General features: G+C 38.8%; 1 protein-coding gene and 1 pseudogene across 7 annotated transcripts in view; one reads left to right on the forward strand and one right to left on the reverse strand.

The window, feature by feature from the left end:
• Positions 1 to 20,208, forward strand: part of LOC126693269 (cysteine proteinase inhibitor 12-like) — a 146,305-nt gene that overhangs the window by 115,335 nt on the left and 10,762 nt on the right. The gene's annotated exons all lie outside the window — the stretch shown is intronic.
• LOC126693267 (cytochrome P450 98A2-like) lies at positions 16,095 to 18,629 on the reverse strand (annotated as a pseudogene).

Below are 20,208 nucleotides of genomic sequence, written 5' to 3' on the forward strand. Positions count from 1 at the left end.
GAAGTTTTTTACTCGGAATGGTTGGCCAACACTGTGGTGGTCAAGAAGAAAAATGGGAAGTGGCGAGTTTGCGTGGACTTCACAGACCTAAATAAGGCGTGCCCTAAGGACCCCTTCCCAATGCTTCGGATAAACCAGCTAGTCGATGCGACAGCAGGCCATCCTCGGATGAGTTTCTTAGACGCCTTTCAAGACTATCATCAAATACCGCTGGCACTAGAGGATCAGGAAAAAACAGCTTTCGTGACACCCACTGGGAACTACCACTACAAGGTAATGCTGTTTGGTCTGAAGAACGCAGGATCCACTTACCAACGGATGATGACGAGAATGTTCGAGCCACAATTGGGCAAGAACATTGAAATCTCTGTCGATGACATGGTGGTGAAGAGTAAAGCGGTGTCCGAACATTTAGGGGACCTCGATAGTACCTTTGGCATCTTAAGGAAGCACAAGCTATGTCTAAATGCTTCCAAATGCTCGTTTGGTATGGGATCAGGCAAATTTTTAGGCTACATGGTTACTCATAGGGGAATCGAGGTTAACCCCGACCAGATCAAGGCTATAAACGACCTGAAACCACCACGAAACGCAAAGGAGGTCCAAAAACTCACAGGGATGATCGCAGCCCTCAACCAATTCATTTCCAGATCAGCGGACAGATGTAGACCGTTCTATCTCTTGATCAACAAGTGGAAGGGGTTTGAGTGGTCCGAGGACTGTGTTGTGGCCTTCCAGCAACTCAAGAAGTACCTATCTCGACCACCTATCATGTCCAGCCTCGAGGTCGATGAAGTCCTGTACGCATATATTGCTGTGGCCCCCCATGCTGTGAGCTTGGTACTAATACGGGTGACAAGGGCATCCAAAAGCCGGTCTATTAGTAAGTAAGTCACTGCATGAAGCCGAGGTCAGATACCTACCTTTGGAGAAGGCCATACTGGCTGTAGTCCACGCCACGCGGAAGCTTCCCCATTACTTCCAAGCCCATACGGTGGTTATCCTAACCCAACTACCCTTGAAGTCTGTACTGCGGACCGCGGATTACACTGGAATGATTGCCATATGGAACACGGTTCTGGGGGCTTTCGACATTAAGTACATGCCCCGGGCCTCTATAAAGGGCTAAGTCTTGGCTGACTTAATGACCGAATTTGTTGAACCACCAGTGGAAGTAGTAGCAAAGGAGCAGAACATGGATGGAAAATCGGTTGGAGTAATCTCTGCACTAGGACCCCCACGTTGGAAGGTGTACGTTGATGGCGCAGCAAATCAAAGGGGATTCGGAGTGGGGCTAGTCCTAATATCTCTTGAGCAAACCGCCATAGAGAAGTCCCTCAGACTTGGGTTCCCGACCACGAACAACGAAGCCGAGTACGAGGCCCTGCTACAAGGAATCGCCATGGTACATAAAATGGGGGGAAATGTCGTGGAGATGATCTCGAACTCAAGACTGGTAGTGGGCCAGGTAAAGGGGGAATTAGAGGCTAGAGATGCGAGGATGCAGGAGTACCTAAGTCGGGTCAAACGCCTGCAGTCGGGCTTCGATCTCTTCAGCCTATCGCACATCTTTAGAAGTGGAAACACTCATGCGGACTCACTAGCCACGCTTGCCACATCCTCGGCAGGGGATCTGCCTCGAATTATTCTTGTCAAGCATCTGGATAGAACAAATGAAGGAGTGAAAGGCATGGTCCCTGTTCACGAAGTCAGGGCGGGCCCCAGCTGGATGGACCCTATGGTGAGGTACCTCAAAGACGACATCTTGCCCGAGGAAAAGTTGGGGGCAGAAAAAATACGGAGAAAAGCTCCCTGGTTTTGGCTGTTCGAGGACCACAAACTGTACAAACGTTCATACTCTAGACCATATTTTCTGTATGTCCACCCTGAGACATCAGAGCTACTGCTCGAGGAGCTGCACGAAGGGATTTGCGGGAGTCACACAGGAGGAAGATCCCTATCCCACTGGGCCATTACTCAGGGATATTAATGGCCGGGGATGCAGAGGGAAGCCCTGGAGTACGTTAAGAAGTGTGACCAGTACCAAAGGTTCGCTCCAAATATTCATCAACCGGGCGGGATCCTTAACCCTCTATCCAGCCCATGGCCGTTCGCCCAGTGGGGCTTGGATATTGTGGGACCTTTCTCGAAGGCAGCGGGAAATAAGAGGTATCTACTAGTCGACATGGATTACTTCACCAAGTGGGTTGAAATCGAGCCCCTGGCCAACATCAAGGACGTGGATGCTAAGAAATTCATCTGGAGAAACATCATCACACGATTCGGGGTCCCTCGCACCCTCATTTCAGATAATGGACTCCAGTTTGATACTAAGGCCTTCAGAAAATATTGCTGCGAGCTGGGGATCACTAACAGATACTCAACTCCAGCTTATCCTCAAGGGAACGGTCAAGCCGAGGCCGTCAACAAGGTCATAGTTAATGGGCTTAAGAGGAGACTGGACGACGCTAAAGGAAGATGGGTAGAAGAGCTGCTGCACGTCTTATGGACTTATCGGACTACTCCACGACGGTCCACAAGGGAGACACCTTTTGCCCTGACCTATGGGGCTGAGGCTGTTATCCCCCTAGAGGCAAACTTCCCAACACTGAGGACGAAATCCTTCACCCCAGACAGTAACGATGAACTACTGGGGAAGAACCTGGACCTAATCGACGAACGAAGAGAAAAGGCAACGATCCATTTAGCCTATTACCACCAGAAGCTCAAACAAGGTTATGATGCCAACGTGAAGCTCAGGCTGCTAGCACTAGGAGACTTAGTGCTGAGGAAAGTTGTGGGTGCTGCGAAGAATCCGTCCTGAGGAAAGCTGGGACCCAATTGGGAAAGGCCATACCGAATTACTTCAGTCGCAGGAATAAGAGCTTTTTGCCTAGAAGACTTAGATGAAAGGGCTGTACCTCGTCCATGGAATGTAAATAATCTGAGAAGGTATTATTATTAATAGCAACATTTCCCTAATTCAAATTTTAAGTCTATTACGATTGTATGTCTCGCATCCTAGCAATCGTCTAAGTGCTAGACAGAACCAAGGTCTTGCATGGTCCTCGGACTCAAGCCTATGGGGAAACTAGACACTCCAAGAAAATCTAAGTGCTAGACAGAATCAAGGTCTTGCATGGTCCTCGGACTCAAGCCTATGGGGAAACTAGACACTCCAAGAAAATCTAAGTGCTAGACAGAACTAAGGTCTTGCATGGTCCTCGGACTCAAGCCTATGGGGAAACTAGACACTCCAAGAAAATCTAAGTGCTAGACAGAACCAAGGTCTTGCATGGTCCTCGGACTCAAACCTCTGGGGAAACTAGATACTCCAAAAAAATCTAAGTACCAGACATGGCCTAAGAACACGCTCGGCACCTCAGATAATGCACTTAGCTCCCTAGAAGTATGTGTAGACGCAAACTCAGTGTCCTATGGGCGCGGGTAAGTTAGAATTCTGGGATATAATTCCAAATATATCATATGCACAACCATTCATACATGTTAAGATAACTAATTCAAAAACCATGAGATTCATAGCAATAGTAAATATCGGCAAAGGCAACAAACGTATAATTTAAAGGAAAAAGGAAGAAAGGAATTTCATACATATGGTCAAAGAGTTTAATTACAAGCAAATTCCAAGGTCCTCAAAACAAAAGGGAAACTAATTAATAGCTAAACTAAAAACAAATACAAAAGTTGGTCAGGGCTTCTACTTCTTCAATTTTGTTTTGGCCACTTCTTGGGGAGGCTGAACAGGATTAGCCTCGGGACCTTGAGAGACATCCCCTTCCTAGGGAGACTGAGCAGGATTGGCCTCAAGACCCAGGGAGACGTCCCCTTCTTGGGGAGGCTGAGCAGGGTTAGCTTCAAGGCCCTCAGAGACATCAGCAAGGGGAATGGCCTGAAGGGGCTGAACCAAGAGGGCCGGCTCCTCGGCATCAGAGACATGAGCACTGACTGTGGACTTGGTAGCCTCCTGGGGCACCTCAGGATTCAGACCTCCAGGTGTTTTTGTCGCCCCATGAAGCTCTCCTCCCTTAGTCGGCTCATCAGGAGTGAGAACGAACTGAGCAGCTTCCGGCTGAGCAGCCTCAGCCTCCTGTGGAGCGTTCACAGCCTCGGAGCTGGCGGAGGCGGTCTCACGGATGGCCGGAGGATAGTACACCTTCTCCGCCTTCCACAGGTCGGACGAAGCCTCTACCCCAGCTTGTTTGAGGGCTTCATTCCAAACCTGGGAGCAGTATAGCCTGCATACACTAGGGATTTGAGCTTTAAGGATCGCTTGGGTATCAGCCACCCCCGCATTGTAAGCCTCCTCCTCGGCTTTGTCCTTGGAGGTCTCGACCTCCGTCTTGGCAAACTCAGCCTCTGTCTTGGCCCTCACGGCTTTGTCCCTGACCCATTCCGCGACGCCCTTAGCCCCCTCTGCCTCGGTCAGTTTCTTTTTTAAATCACCGATCTGCTCTTTGGCGATCTCCAATTGCTCCTCGGCAACAAGCAAGCACCTCGTCTGGTCCTCAGCCTGTTTTTAGGCACCGTCCAGGCCTGCCTCAGCATTATCCCTGGCTTTGGTCATCTCCTTTAAGTCCTCCCTGGCCTTCGCGAGGTCAGCCTCAAAATTTTTAAGGGTTCGCGCAGCCTCTATACGCTTATTATGCTCAAGTTCTATGGACCTACTCTGCCTCTTAGCCTCATCCTCCAGCCTATAGGTGGCCTGGATGGCCTACCAATTGAAACAAACACATTATGAATGAAAATCTAGGAGCAAAAGTCGACGGAGTCATAGGTATTAAGAGCCTTACTATACCCAAGTACCTCTTCATGCTGAGGAAAACCTCCTGCATCCTCATATTCTTCAACTCATTCATGTCAGTGGGGAGCAGCAGGGTCCTCTTCAACGCGTCGGCCACATAAGCACCTTCGCCGTATCGGAAACTCCTCATGGATGCATCTTCCATCAGAGGCTTCCCGTGGAGCATTGGGGCAGGAAGTCAAGCATTGGGCGTGGATTGGGCATCGACCCATTTCCCCTGGCCTTGATGCCCAATCTTTAACTGTTTTTGAGCTCGCAGGGTTTCGTCCTCCTCTCGAGAGGAGCGGGATTTCCCCCCGTCCATTGGCTCCTTACCTTTGGAACTCCTCTTCTTCTTTGGGTCGGTGGGCTTAGGCTGAGGAGGCAGAGTAGATTAGGGAGGGGCAGGAAGTTTGAGTCGGGGAGATTGTGACTGCGATCGGGAAGGAGAAAACCTAGTCTGGACAGGTTGGGGTTGTGGTGGGGGAGTTGGAACACTGGATTGCGACCTTCCCTGTACACCTTTCCCCGGCTGGCCCTCAAGCAGGTCGAACAAGCTGGTCGGGGGCTTTCTCTTAAAACCCATCTCCGCCTGAGAAGATGTTTCCACTGACAACAGTTCCACCTCGGACAAGTTAGGGTCACCCAGGTCACTGGAAGGATCTTCGGATGGATCAGCTTGGTCAAATACACCGAACCCCTCTTCGGATAAACTCAAATCACCCTCGTCCTCCGTTGCTTGGTGGGACGGAGAAGAGCTCGCCAACGGGATGCCCTCCGGGACAGGAGATCCTTCAGAGATCAAAAACCCGTGCTCGGCTATAGTGATTTTCTGAAGCCGAGGATCGTTAGCTCTGATCACGTGCTTCGGGGTGGCAAATGACTTCTGGATAGGATCATACCCTAAGATTTTGTGAGCGACTCTGACTTGGTTGTCCTCTTCGTTTACAAAAATCGCTCCCTTGAGAACAGTTTCCAAATCCTCCCGGTTGGTCAGATGAAAGTGTCGGTGAAAGGCGTGTGGATCTGCAAAAAGAAGGCATGTTCATAGTTAGTAACCGAACCACGCAAATTAAGACGGCACAAAAGATTAGCCTCTTCCTACTCTCTACACCCCACCTGGTTCTCCCTCCACAGTTGGGCAAGGAAGGCCATCGTGCCACTCCCCAGATACAATAAGAAAGTCCTTATTCAATTCTTTGCTGGACTCGGGGAGGCACTGGATTAGCCGAACCCTATCGTCTCTCGTCTTCATGTAGTATGATTTGCCCCTCAAATGTTGGAGGTTGTAGCACCAGTTTACGTCATGATAGGTTAGTCTTAGCTCCATTTTTTTGTTTAAGGCGTCCACACAACCCAGGATCCTAAACACATTAGCAGTGCACTAGGTGGGAGCTAATCAGAAATGCCTAAGGTAATCCCTCATTACCGGCCCCATGGGGAGTCTCACACCTCTTTCGATAAAGGCGAGAAAGGGAATCACCACCTCGCCCGTTCTTCTCTTAAGATGCCACTCTCCCTCCTTGCAGTACCTCAAACCCACATTAGGAGGTATCCTATAGTCGACGATGAACTTTTCCATCGCCTCTTCGGTCTCAACCAACTTTTTTAATTTACCCATCTCTAAAAACTGCTAAATAGACTCAGGGGATGACGGGAGAAGGAGAGGAACAAGAGAAAGATAAACCCAGAAGAGAGAAAGCACGAGTTAGTGAGGGGAGAAAACTTACAGAAAGGAGGAAAAGTTCCTCGGACGGGCTTTTTATGCTGGAGAGAGACTTGAGTTTGGCTGGAAGTTTGACTAAACCCAGGATATGTGCGCCAGAACTCTTAAGTGCGAAAGTGAAGAGACAAATCAGTTCTAAAGATTATTTATACCTCCCATTAAAAGTAACTGTGCAGATTTTCCCGCCTATAAAGGTAAGAAAATCTCCACCGTTAGATTACCATCGTACCGTTGAACGTGGGGAGCACAAAGCCACCCGTATTTAATGAAGATGCGCTTCACATACCAAGGTGCCAGGAACGTGTCTCGGGCAGGCGAAGAGGCTCTGGTACTGATAGATGACAAGGATTGACAAGCCATGACAGAGGTCTGATGTCATCAAAACCCTCCTTTCCGTCCGAGGAGCCGGACAGCAGGATTTTGAGGGGCTATTGTGGGGCCAGAGAATTTGTGATCCTGGCCCACTTTACATTAGGGCCCAAGACCCGCGCCAAGGAGAGACGTCACCGAGAACATGCAATGAAAGTCTAAATGGCCTAGAGATGTAGTTGAGGACGATCCTATCCTCGGCATTCCAAAACCTAGAAGGAAAGAGCGGCACGCCATCAAAGGTAGCCCCTAAAGCGATCTCAGAAGAAAGGACGAGTACAGTAGGACGTGCACGGGGGTACAGTTTAGGAGCGGTTCAAGGAAAAACTGTTACCTTCGCATTGAATGCGCCAACAAACGTCTTGGCCGCATTAATGGGGAAAGGACCCCTAAATAGTGTGGTTTCGGTTACTGCAACTAACAGGAGGTGGGGGAAGGTGGCTGATGGGACAAGCACTCAAGTAGTTACCTGCCTGATCAACAGATGGAAGGCCAGGATCAACTGAGAAGGGCTATATAATGTAAGAATTCCTCCATGAAGGAAAAAAAAAAAAAAAAAGAAGGAGAGAGAGAGAGAGAGAGGTGAGTAGCATTATGTATCGTCTCTAGGACCATTGTAACCTAGCATAAAAGAAATAAGAAGAACATTAAGCTCCTCGGATGAGAGGCCCGAGGACGAAGTTTCCCGTTTTAGCCTGCGTATCTATTATTCAACCCATTCATGACCATGTCCGGTCGTTGCAGTCCTCGCTAAAACCTAGCTCTTGCACCTACTCTCTACAAATTTATTGTATTGAGCTAGTTGGGCTTGAATCCACTTCTACCACGAAAGAAGTGCGCGAACCCAGTCCCTACACTCATCATCATAGTATAAATTTGTCATTCTCTCTTCCATTCTATATATAATTTTCCCTCATAAAAAAATTTTATTTACTCTCTTTCTCTCTCAAATTTTTGGTGGATTTTTATTTTTATTTTTCTTGCATCTTTGTTTTAGGTTGATAAATTTTTGTGTTGTTTAGAACTCTACTTTGGGTTGATGTGATTTAGTTTTGTGTTTTAATTTGTTCTCTTTGATTGTTAAATGTTATCCTATAGCATCATAAAGAATTAAAGATAGTATATAAGAATATAATAATATTATATTACATAGCATGATTTGGACAATTTGGTGTTTGTTGTTATATCTTCTATTTTTACTTTTTTTTTCTTCTCATCTTATTTTATTCAACATTTAAATTTTACCACATCTTCCATATCATTAAATTATTTATATTTTCACTCCTTTTTATTAAAAAAAAATATTAAACATTTAAGATTTAACTTAAATTCAATAAATAAAATTGTCCTCATAAAGTGGAGTAATGCTATGGACACACTCATTCTCAAAGCCAATACATCAAAGGAAAAATATAATACAAAAAAATGCCGATTAAAAAACAGTAAATTAAAAATAATAATAATGAGGATATCAATCAAATATAACATAAAGAAACTAATAATTATTAATGTACTAACTTAAGGGTAGCAAAATTAAATGAAAAAAAAAAAAAAAAAGCTACAATGCATATTTAATGCAATAAAATCATCATCAAATTTTGGAAAACAATAGGTTACAAATGGAGAGAGAGAGAGAGAGAGAGAGAGAGAGAGAGAGGTTATGGTAAAGAAAAAAAAACAATACAAAGTAATAAAGAGTAGATAAAGAAAAAACATCAAACGTCAATTAGTAACTGTTAATTGGAAAACAAAGAGGCTGTAAGGAGAAGTAAAAAAAAGAAAAAAAAGATATAACCATACGGAGAACATTAAAATTTTTCCAATGCAATAAAATTAATTGTTACATTCACTTAAAAAATTAAATCAGTAATCAACAATGAAATACAATCATATTACTACATTTAAACTTAAATCTAATCAAACTCTAATAATGGAAACCATATTTCCATTCATAACTAAAAGGGAGATGTTCTCTTGTGATAAAAGAAATTACATAAGAAATAAAGTTAGAAAATTTTAAAATCCCTTTTTTGACATTTCATAATTTTCATTTAACCTTAAATATATATATATATATATATATATATATATATATATATATATATATAATCCTCATACATCATTACTTTTAAAAATCTAATGAACGATACTACATCTCATTTAATGTCTTTTTTTTGAGGAAGCTCATTTAATGTCTTTGTTATGCAAATAATCAGCCAGTAAATATAAGATAATAATAAGAAATGTTACAAATAAGATCACCAAAAAAAAAATGATCAAACTAATTAGCTACTATCATTATGGAGCAGTAGTCTATGATTTTACACATCTAAAAAAGTGGAATAAATAGAATTTACTTAAATTATATGTAAAGATTCACATTTAAAAAAAAGTATATGTAAATGTTTTAAAAAAATGCAAATCTTAGGTACAATACTTATATGCTGTTCTTTAGATGCTCCTCTTAAAATTTGGCTAGCTTTTTTCTCATGGAATGGAAGTATATTTTTTAGTTAAGTAGTCGATGGCTGAATTTTAAGAGGAGAACCTAAAGAACAGCACCTAAAGTGCTGTACATAAGTTTTGTCCTAAAAAAGGGTATATGTAAAGTTTTTATTAACTTAAAACATAATGAAAAATCAATTGTTAATAACTAAAACAACAACAACAGCGACAGCGACAACAATAATATATTTAATGAGATCACCCTAAAAAAATTATCCTGCGCAACGCGTGGATCTGCAACTAGTGAAAAGTAAAGATTGCACATTGAATATCTTTTTCTTAGTTGTAAATAGCCTAGACCCCAACTCTCGCAAACTAAACAATTATTAGATAATTTGCTAAAATCTACCAGGTTTGAGATTTCCTCAAAGACAACTTCCTTCCATATCCCAACAACAAATATAGGACTTCCAAGAAGAATCCAGGAGTAAATGAGATACAGAGGGGGAGAGGATAGGCCAAGTGACGCATGTTGTGGTTTTATTATGGAATTTTCATATGTTACTTGATATAGGCTTATTAAGCTTTTTGGGATTTTGGAAGATGAGATGTTGATAAATTGAGTGTCGCCAAATCATATGAAGTCCCTTATAGGTTTTCAATCCATTCCTTGCTGAGTTAAATGACTCTCTTTTTATGCCAAAATTAGAGTGTATTCTTCCCTTGAACCCTACTTATTTGATCTAAGACCAAAAGCCTCTCTAATAATAAGTTATTGATTGGTATTTGTAGGTGTAGACTTTATTATTAGAGTTGGTATTTAGAAAAAAAAAGGGTAATGTTATTACCTACTTTATTATTATTTTATTATGAATAAAATAATGAAAGATAAGTTAGGTGGAATGACAAGTGGGATGAATTTTTTTTGAGAATCACAAGTGGGATGAATTTGATAGAGACAAATGTTGTTGTTGAAAATAATAAATGGTAATGGACGTTCACTTTAGTGGGTGACTGGTTTACTAATGTGAAAATGGACTTGACATGCACCTCGTGGCAGACTTTCCTTCATCCTTTCGGTTTGTGTGTGTTTCCATGCAATCACAATGCCCATTAATTGTAGTAGCATTTACCACCCTTCGTCCCAAACCTTACCTCCTTGGGTTCAACAATGATGGATGGGCCCCTTTTGCAAGCCTGGACTGTCAATTGTGTCCCCAAACTTGGCCTCAAATGGTTGAATCCATTGGCTCTCATCGTGGTATACTTCGTTGCCATGGATTATTTTCTATGGTAGCCACTTTGTATTTTTGCCTCATGTATGGAAATTGGGATTCCTTTTGGCAATACTTTGACTTGGATTTGTTGCCAATCTAATGTGGTCGGATAATAAAAAAAAGGTAAATCAATTAAATGACATATCTTATGAATGTTTCCACTAAAATTTTTATTTAAAAAAAAAAAAAAAAAACTGTCATTTGCTAACGAATATGGAGAAAAGGACTATATGGATTCATTTTTACAAAATGTCGGATTAAATTGACAAAAAAATTAACTATCTGTGTATAATATAAAAAAAAAAATGTTTAACTTTTTGTTGACTTTACCTTATTGCACCACATGGCTATGGTGCTACACAAATTAGTGCCACATCTACATTAAAAAACACCAAAATATTGTGCCTTTTCATTTGGTGGAATATAAGTAACGTTTCAGTAATACTATCACTTTTTAGTATTGACTTTTAAGCCACTAGTCTATATATATATATATAAAACCGAAGCTTTTGAAGCTCCCACAATTTTCCACGTCAGCATTATTTAAAAACAAAAAACAAAAATTCTGATATTTTTTTTCTAAAACCCGATAATAAAAAAGCCACGAGCATCATATATGATCGTTCCTCTGTCTCTCCTCAGTCCTCAGAAACCCTCTTTCTCTCCAAAAATCAAAACCTTCTCCTTCCCCCAAAAATCCAAAACCATGGGCATCATATACGATCGTTCCTCTCTCTCCTCAGTCCTCAGAAACCCTCTTTCTCTCCAAAAATCAAAACCTTCTCCTTCCCCCAAAAATCCAAAATCAAAATCGAAAACTTAGGATGAGAAAGAAGGAAGAGCCACCTTAATCTCCATCTGACAAACCAAGGAAAGGAACCTGGTACAATGATGCAGAAGCCAGAATTCTTGACGGCTTGCAAGGCTAACCAGCGGTCGCACTTCAAATCCAAGGTTTTCTTTCTTCAATTATATTGAATTGGGAAATTCTAGCTCTTTATATTATAGATTTATGTTGCTGTTGACAAATTGTTTTATTAAATTTGCTATATATGATGAAAAAGTTTGCCCCTTTTTTTTCACCATTGTTTTCTGAAGATGTTTAATTGAATGGTACAGTGAATTTTCCTCACAACCCAAGTAGAAAAGGATTATATATAGTATGGATTTGGTGTCATCGAATAGTTGTTTTAATTTCCTAATCATTAAGATCATAAGCATAGCTCCCCCAAATAGAAACTATTTGTCTTTTGATGTCACAAGAGTTGTGTTCTTTTATGACTGATCTTTATAATATTTGACTGTAGCATCAATGTTTGGCACTAATTTTCCAAGAGTTGATTTTTTAAACTTTAGCAAAGGGATTGCTGAATAGCAGTTTGTGTGTATAACAGTGACATTCTAGATGATTCTCGAAAGAGACATAACATCTTTTTTAACTATTGATATACCCTGTTGTGATTGATTCATAATAAAAATAATGTTATCAATACATCTATATATGACAGTGATGTTGCCCCAATCACAAAAATATTTAATTGTTGTGAAATATTGAAGTTGTAAAGAATGTAGCTACTGTCATAATCTAAATTTATGATCATTGTTATGTAAAATCTCTTTTGTTTATGTCATGGGTTACAATCAAATACAAAATATGTGGCTACTTTCCTGATTTCTTTGAGGTTGCTGCTATAAAGGGAAAAGGTACAAGAAATTGCTTTCTTAAATTTCGTTATGGATCATTTTGAAGTTTTTTCTTCCCTTTTGTCAATGTTCAATTGTAGTGTGCTTAGTTTAGGTGCATTTTTTGGGTGTATTCATGCAATAAAACATTCTTTTTATTCCCATTTAGAAAATGTACACCATGTATTTGACAAAAAGTCTCACTCAAAATTGAAAATTACCATTTAAAATTGAAACTTAACAAATAACACTGTTTGAAATCCCAACCATGATAGTGGTAACTTTCTCCCAAATTGTTTTGAGGGCTATGAATAGATCGTAGTCAACTTGCTCAACTTTTTTCAAGCGGAAGGTTGTAGGTGTAGTTGATTCTGTGGGGTCGGGGTGGAAGATGCTCTTCTTGCTGTTTGTGGCTGTTCCAAAATTTAGTTGGTCTAGCAGCATGACGTGATGGAATGTGCATTCAACGACCAGCCTTCTTATTTCATTGAACTCATGGATTTGGCTTGGGATAGGGACCAAAAAACATGCGAACTCACTACCATGCTATCATGGGTACTATGGCAATGAAGAAACAGGTTTCGGCCTATATTATGTTGCAATGAGTTCCATTAAATCCTAAAATTGAATACTTGAACTTGTGATGAACAATTTTCTGATATAGCTGAGAAGAGCATCATTTTTTGATTTGTATATATAGAGATTTGTCTTATGCACAAATAATTGTAAGATGGATTTATATTTGTTTAAGGGAGTAGCCAACTTGTGCTAACCAGAAGGAACGGAATCACACAATGGGCTATTATGTATATTCTAATATTCAACCAAACCCCCTTGGTGTACTGTTATGGCTCAAAATCTGTCTTGCAGGTACTAGCAAGCTTTCAACAAGGAAGAATCTTAACAATTGAAGGAGTACAAGCATTCCACTGATCCTAATCCTACTGGAGGTCAATGGCAAATTGTACTTAAACTAGCAGGTGCAAAAAGGAGGGGATTTACTGGTAGTGCTTATGCTTATGAGGCTAGGAACAGACAAGGTGAAGTGGTGTTTTGGGGAGAAGCTGTGTTGCAAGCTCTGCTGCTGGGGCAGTACATGAAGCTCTGGTGGAAGCCTCTGTCCAGGCGAGGACCCTTGGTTTTTAGCAAGTTTTGGTACTCAGCAACTGCAGGAAATTAGTTCTACTCTTTAATGGGTTTGCAAAGCCAGATTGGATGGAAAGAACAATGATGGCAGATCTTAGTCACATGCAACAAACTGGTTTAGTGTTTAAGCTGATTTTTGTTCCTAAGGTTGTCCTAGATAATGTCTGGAATTTAGCTAAGTTGGCTACTGATGTGCCAACTCACTTCTGTTGGCCTAATATGGTTCAGTTTGTAACTTAACTGTATGTTTTTCTTTCTTTACTGGTATCAAAAATTATGCTTAAGAAACAAAAGCACATAAGGATGGGTTGTTATGTTTGTTTTAATTACGCCTTTTATTCTAATATGTAATGTTACATGCTATGTCATTGAAAATAGACATAGCCTTACATTATTGGTGCTGGACTTATCAATATCTTGAACAAAATAAATATATTTAATTTGTATTTAACTATCCCGTGCATCGCACGGGTTAGCGACTAGTGTAATATAAATTGGAAATAAGCAATGCTCTAAATAACTTTTTTTTTTTTTTAAATTTTAGAAACGGTTACAGATAAAACGAATATATCATATCAAAATCCTTCATATTCTATTTCTCAAAAAAAGAAAAAAAGAAAAAAATTCCTATTCTAAACATGCACAAAGACACTATGTACTATAACTTTTCACGGTCCTTACTCAATTCCTTTCCTCCCTCTGCGTCCCAATATCTCCACCACGCACTTTTATTTATTTATTTTTTATTCCCAATAAATCACCAATAGTGCATTTACAAGTCCTCGGTTTAAAAAAAAAAAAAAAAACTTCGATTGTCATATATCCAAAGATTGCAATCAAGAAAAAGAAAAAAAAAAAAAAAAAAAAACCATCTCTCAATTCCTTTAAAAAATTGTTCGATTCACTGATCTTTTTGATTTTTTGGGAATATGGAGGAGTAATAAAATGAAATAACAAAATGATCAAGTAGGCAAACATAAAATTTGATTGACTTGGAGGTACAATTGATTGTTATCCTTAGACAATATTTGTCCCCACACAATAGTTGCTAAAGAGTTACTACAAATTTGTCCTCAGGATATAACCAAATTTATTAGATTCTACAAATAGCAATTTTAGAGAAGATCCACAGGTTTCTTGTATTTCTAAGAAAAATGAAAAAGAAGAAGTTGAAAAGAAGTTACCAAATAAATATAAACCACTATTTATACCCAAAAGATTATAATCCTTCAATAGGCACATTTTCATTCAATATGTAATTTTTCAGTCAATAGGCACATTTTTATGTCAATAGGTACATTTTTATTCAATAAACACATTTTCGGTCAATAGACATCTTTTCATTCAATAGGCACATTTAATATATATCAAATATAAAGGGTTATGACTTTTCAATAGACACCTTTTGGTATATCCAATTTAAAGGATTATGACCTTTCAATTGATACTTTTTAGTATCTGTATATATTAAAAGGATTCAGAAAGTTAGTTATTATTTTTTTTCCTGTCAAAAATACCCCTAAATTAATTAACCAATAACTTAAAAATGGGATTAAAATAGTAAATTGGTAAAAGAAAGTTAGTTATTTTTTTTTAACTGTAAAAAATATCCCTATCTAAAACTTAAAAATGAGGTTAAAATAGTAATTTGACAAAAATAATAAATTCCTATTTCTACGTTGAAATGCTTTCCTGCTTCTAATAAATTCCTATTTTTACGTTGATTTAAATTCCTACTTCTACTCACTAACTCCCTATAAAATAGGATCACTCTTTTGTTAGTTTTAAAACTCTTCCAATCTACAAAACTCACCCCACGTATTTAAATTTTTTTTTTACTTCGTCATGATGTATTTGTTTCTTCTGTCCCCCTTTCAAGACTCAAACTATTCGTTGAGCAAATAGGTATCTTCCAAAATTCTTGGTAGTATTGATTTATGCTTTTATGGAGGAAATAATTTCTTCATCACACCCTTAGGGTTTTTTTTTTTTTTTTTTTTTTTTTGGGTTATTGAAAAAAGTAGAAATTCCAAATTTTAATAAATGCAAATTATTAATCTTTACCCAAAAAATAGAAGAATCTCTGAGCACACATGTGCCCAAAGGCTAGTATATATTACAATCTATCTTTAATATACATACATACATACATACATATATATATATATATATATATATATATAACACTAACTAAACTAGAGACGCAATATTTTGTCTCTTATTCCTTTCCACAAAAAACTAATAAATAAAACAATATTGTTATCTTCTGCCTAACTAATAAAACTTTGTGCTATTTCTTTTGATATCATTTTTTTTTTCATGCATTTTTGCTTACTACTTCAACTAAAAAATAATGATTTTTTTTTTTCCTGAAACTCATCCAGTAGCTATTCTTGTGCATTGCACAAATTAGTGACTAGTATAAAGTAATATCCCACACCTAATGGATCCCATCTTATGGTTTTAGTCGAACAAAATGAAATAGGCATTCCTCCGATTCTTTTTCCTTTTTGGTGAGACATTGCTGTCCAATTAAGCATATAGGACCCCTCTTGTTCACCCAAAATCAATATCATAAAAGGCATGTGTCAATTGGAACCAATACCATCCTAATCTTTCATACAAATATCTATTTTCACACTTGTAATTTTGTAAACCACAATGTTTCTTTATGTTACTTTTCCCAATTAAATCATTAAAGCATTTCACAATCTCATCAGAATTACAATTTCATCACAAGCTCATAATCAAAAGCCTATTGATGCAGCGTAGGCGTGCAGAAGCAGAATCTGTAACACACAATTACTACAATTCTTCCACAAAACCTAAGTTCCACAAGAACACTAGGCTAGTAGGCCAAATAATAGAGAAAACCTCTCTAACAAGCTTTTATTAATCAACACATAACAATAATAATCAACCCCTCTATAAAGAGTATTTATAGGAATATAATTTCTCCTACTCCTTTTAGGAAAAGAAATAATAAACCTATTTCTACTTGAGAAATGAAAAACAATTTAACTAGGAAAAGAAAAACAATTAAAATTCTAATTCAACAAGGAAAAAGAAAACAACATAAAATATTAAAATATTTTATTCTTCCTTAACCAATCTCCATCACCTATGGAGGATAATAACAAACAAACTAAAAATTACATGTCCGCTGCCACACGTTTGTACAAGTGTGATGGCAACCTTGGAGAGGCTATGGCTTGTAATGGAGTTCGCATGTAAGTGACCAATCCAGGATTTTCGGACAAGTCAATCTCCTCTGCCTTAACCCCTTCGGGTGGTGTCCAAACAAAATGGTGCAACAAGTGACCAAACATAGATGTGACCAAATTGATAGCAAGTTGTGCACCGGGGCACACTCGTCGCCCTGCACCAAATGGAAGTAGCCGGAAGTCAGTACCCTTCATGTCAACATCCTCTTCGAGGAACCTCTCGGGACGAAACTCAGTCGGGTTCTTCCAAATTGCTGGATTGCGTGCTACGGCCCAAACATTAACGTGAACATTTGATCCCTTGGGGATGTCATAGCCACCAACTTTAACAGTAGCATTGGCTCGGTGAGGAAGCATCAGTGGGGTAGGAGGGTGCAACCTTAGTGCCTCTTTGGCTACACATTGTAAGTAATGTAGGTTAGAAAAATCGGCTTCGGTCATGACACGCTCGAAACCAATCACACGGTCTAGCTCCTCTTGGGCCTTTTGTTGCACTCTTGGGTTCTTTATTAGCTCAGCCATTCCCCATTCTACCGAGATTGCAGTGGTGTCCGTGCCTGCAGTGATCATGTCCTGCACATATCACATGATATAATGTTCATTAGCCCATAAGTTACCTCACTACTCCTATTTCTAGCAATTAAAAAAGCAAACATAATTATTTTAAGCATTTTGTCCTTTTCACTAAACAACTACTTATCCATTCCAAATCTTTAAGTTGCCACAAATATAATGTGTTCTTCAGGTGAATATATTAGGTTTTGGTTATCTTTTCAAGTAATTTAAGGAATGTTTATTCTATTTTATCAACCCGAAACACAAGTGAAAGGGGAACATTTTCACTTACCCAAATAAGTCCAATAATGGTGTCTTCACTAAGGTCATATTTCTCTTGCAATGTAAGCAATGCATCAACAAAATGTTGCTTGACACCACCACTCTTGTTGCGGGCTTGAGTGTGCTCCTTCATGATAGCTCTGGTGAGTCTGTCCCTTCTTGCCCCATGCTTAGCGAATGCCTCTTCCTCTAGTGGAAACATCCAACGAAGCCAGGAATGTGCTCTGACATTGCAAGTGATCCACCAATCTTCACTCCATTGGCTACAATTGCCTTGAATTCCAATCCTTGCTCATCCATTACACCCTCTTCATTTACAAACCGCTTTCCAAATGCCAGTCTTGTGATGTTGTTGAATGCCACAGAACCCAAATACTTCTTTACCAACAAACCTTTACCATTATTCTCTGCATGTAAAATAAAAACAATTTTCAGGATCGAGTTATAAGTTAGAAATCAAGAACAAAATAAATAAAAAAGCATACCAGGATTGTTGCAGTCCTTATAGATGGATTCAACCATGGCAGTAACCTCATCTTCTCTAATGGGTCTAAGACCCTCGAGCCTTTTTGGTGTGAAAAGCTCAAGGGTGCAAACTTTCCTAACCTTGACATAGTGAGGACCATAATCAGCCCATATGAGGTCCTTGCCATCTCTGCTAAACTTAGCAGCTGACCTGCTTCTATGTCTATCAGCAAGTTGTTGGTCATTTTCTTTAAGAACCTGCTTAGCCAACTCTGTGTTGGACACGACCACGTTCAAAGTTGAGCCGAACCAGACTGATATGATGGGACCATAGGCTTGTGCCCACTCTGCAAAGCATCGGAACCTCACTGGTTTTATGTCATAGAGGTTTCCAACTATTGGCCATGGACGAGGGCCTGGTGGGAGCTTGAATCTTAAGTGTTGGTAGAACTTGTATGCAAGCAGGATGATGATGAGAAGGGAGATGGATATTAGAGGGAGAGCCATTTGGACGAGAAGAGAGAAATATTGCTGGGGTTTTGTTGGTTGGATTGTTGGGGTTTTTGTTGCTAGATGCACAAAATGATTGGGGGCTTTTGTTGATTAGGTTTGCTGGCTCAATCTAGATTCTATATTGTCAAAAAAAGAAGGAAACATGTGATCTGTGCTTGGCCTTCCAGTGCTCACAAATGATATGTCAAAATTTGGAATGTAAAGCTTAAATGCTTTAGTCAAAGAAACTCTGGCAAATCGGCCTAGGTTTTGATGAGAGGAGAGAGAAACAAAGATGAGAGGGATCAGAGAGAAGAATGTGCTTGAGTTTTGGGATATTATGTGGGTTATAATCGTGTGTAATAAGGTGTATAAAGTTTAAAGTTATTAGCTGACGTGATGCATTATTATTGGTGGCGTAAAAGAGCTGCTTTATGCCAGCTCTGAATAGAATGTATTTTCTTTTTTTAAACTTATGGATACTACAGGGCCACGATACTTCATTGCTTTGAAAAAGACATGGAAAATGTTGTGTGATCAATGAAATTGCAATACATTATTCATTCTTAATGATTTGTATTGGAGCTGTCTTTAGGAGCGAACACCATAAGTTGAAACTCTCTAAAAAAATGATATGTATTGGAAAAATGTTAGGACCATAACTTCTTGTATAATTTTTGCCACAGCTCGCCATGTAACAAGTTATGAGTGGTGAAGAAAAAGTCATTAGTCAATGTGTTGCCATATGATTAGGCGGGTCAATTTCTTGCACAATTTTTGTCAAAGCTTATCATATAACAAATTGTGAGTAGTAAAAAAAAAGTAGTGGGTGAATAGTTATAGAGGAATCCAAGTTTGCTGAGGCACAATAGTTATAGACCCTAAATTTTTTTAGGCCACAGATTAGGATTTTTGATTTTTCAATAAATACAGGGAAAAAACTTAGAGGGAGGGAGAGGAGCATGTAAGAATTGCCCCACAGACAGACCCCAAAAAGTAAAGTAATTATAGATGGAGAAGCATGTAAGAATTCCCAAACATTTATTATCTTTCCTAAATTAAAGATAAAAAATAAAAATTTATTTATCTTTCCTAAATTAAAAAAAAAAAACATTTATTTATCTTTCCTAAATTACTATTATGCGAGGAAAAAGTGTCTAGTATTACTTATGTGCCATCATATTTACAATATACGATATGTGGATCTCCTTGTAGATGGATGTATTCACATATGATGAGTGTGATGTTGTATATTCAGAATAGTATATATATATTTTTTCATATTTTAGGTCTTGGGTACATATGATGAGAGAATGATTCTATGCATGGATAGTAAAATATGGTACATGGTTAGTAGAAAGCGTAAAAATTATTATTATTTTTTTTTTTAAACTACTGAACTAGAATTAATGTATTGTAGACTCTTTTTCCTTTAATTATTTTAATAATTTGATAGGTATAACATGGGAGCCATGATTTGAACCGTAAATGTCCACTAATAATACTGATAATAATAATAGATTCAAAATATATACTTTTCATCGTGTTTAGTTCACTTTGGAAACAATTGAAACAAAAACATCAAAAAAGGTTAAAGAAAATTTAATGACTAGCATAGTTAAAACTTAAAATTATATATATATATATATATAGAGAGAGAGAGAGAGAGTTACACCTGGTAAAAACTTTAAGTAATATTACACCATCCAATAACTTGTTATTGAATTCAAATTTTGAAAATTT

The sequence above is a fragment of the Quercus robur genome, chromosome 7 (genome assembly GCF_932294415.1).
Source record: "Quercus robur chromosome 7, dhQueRobu3.1, whole genome shotgun sequence".
NCBI classification, from domain to species: domain Eukaryota; kingdom Viridiplantae; phylum Streptophyta; class Magnoliopsida; order Fagales; family Fagaceae; genus Quercus; species Quercus robur.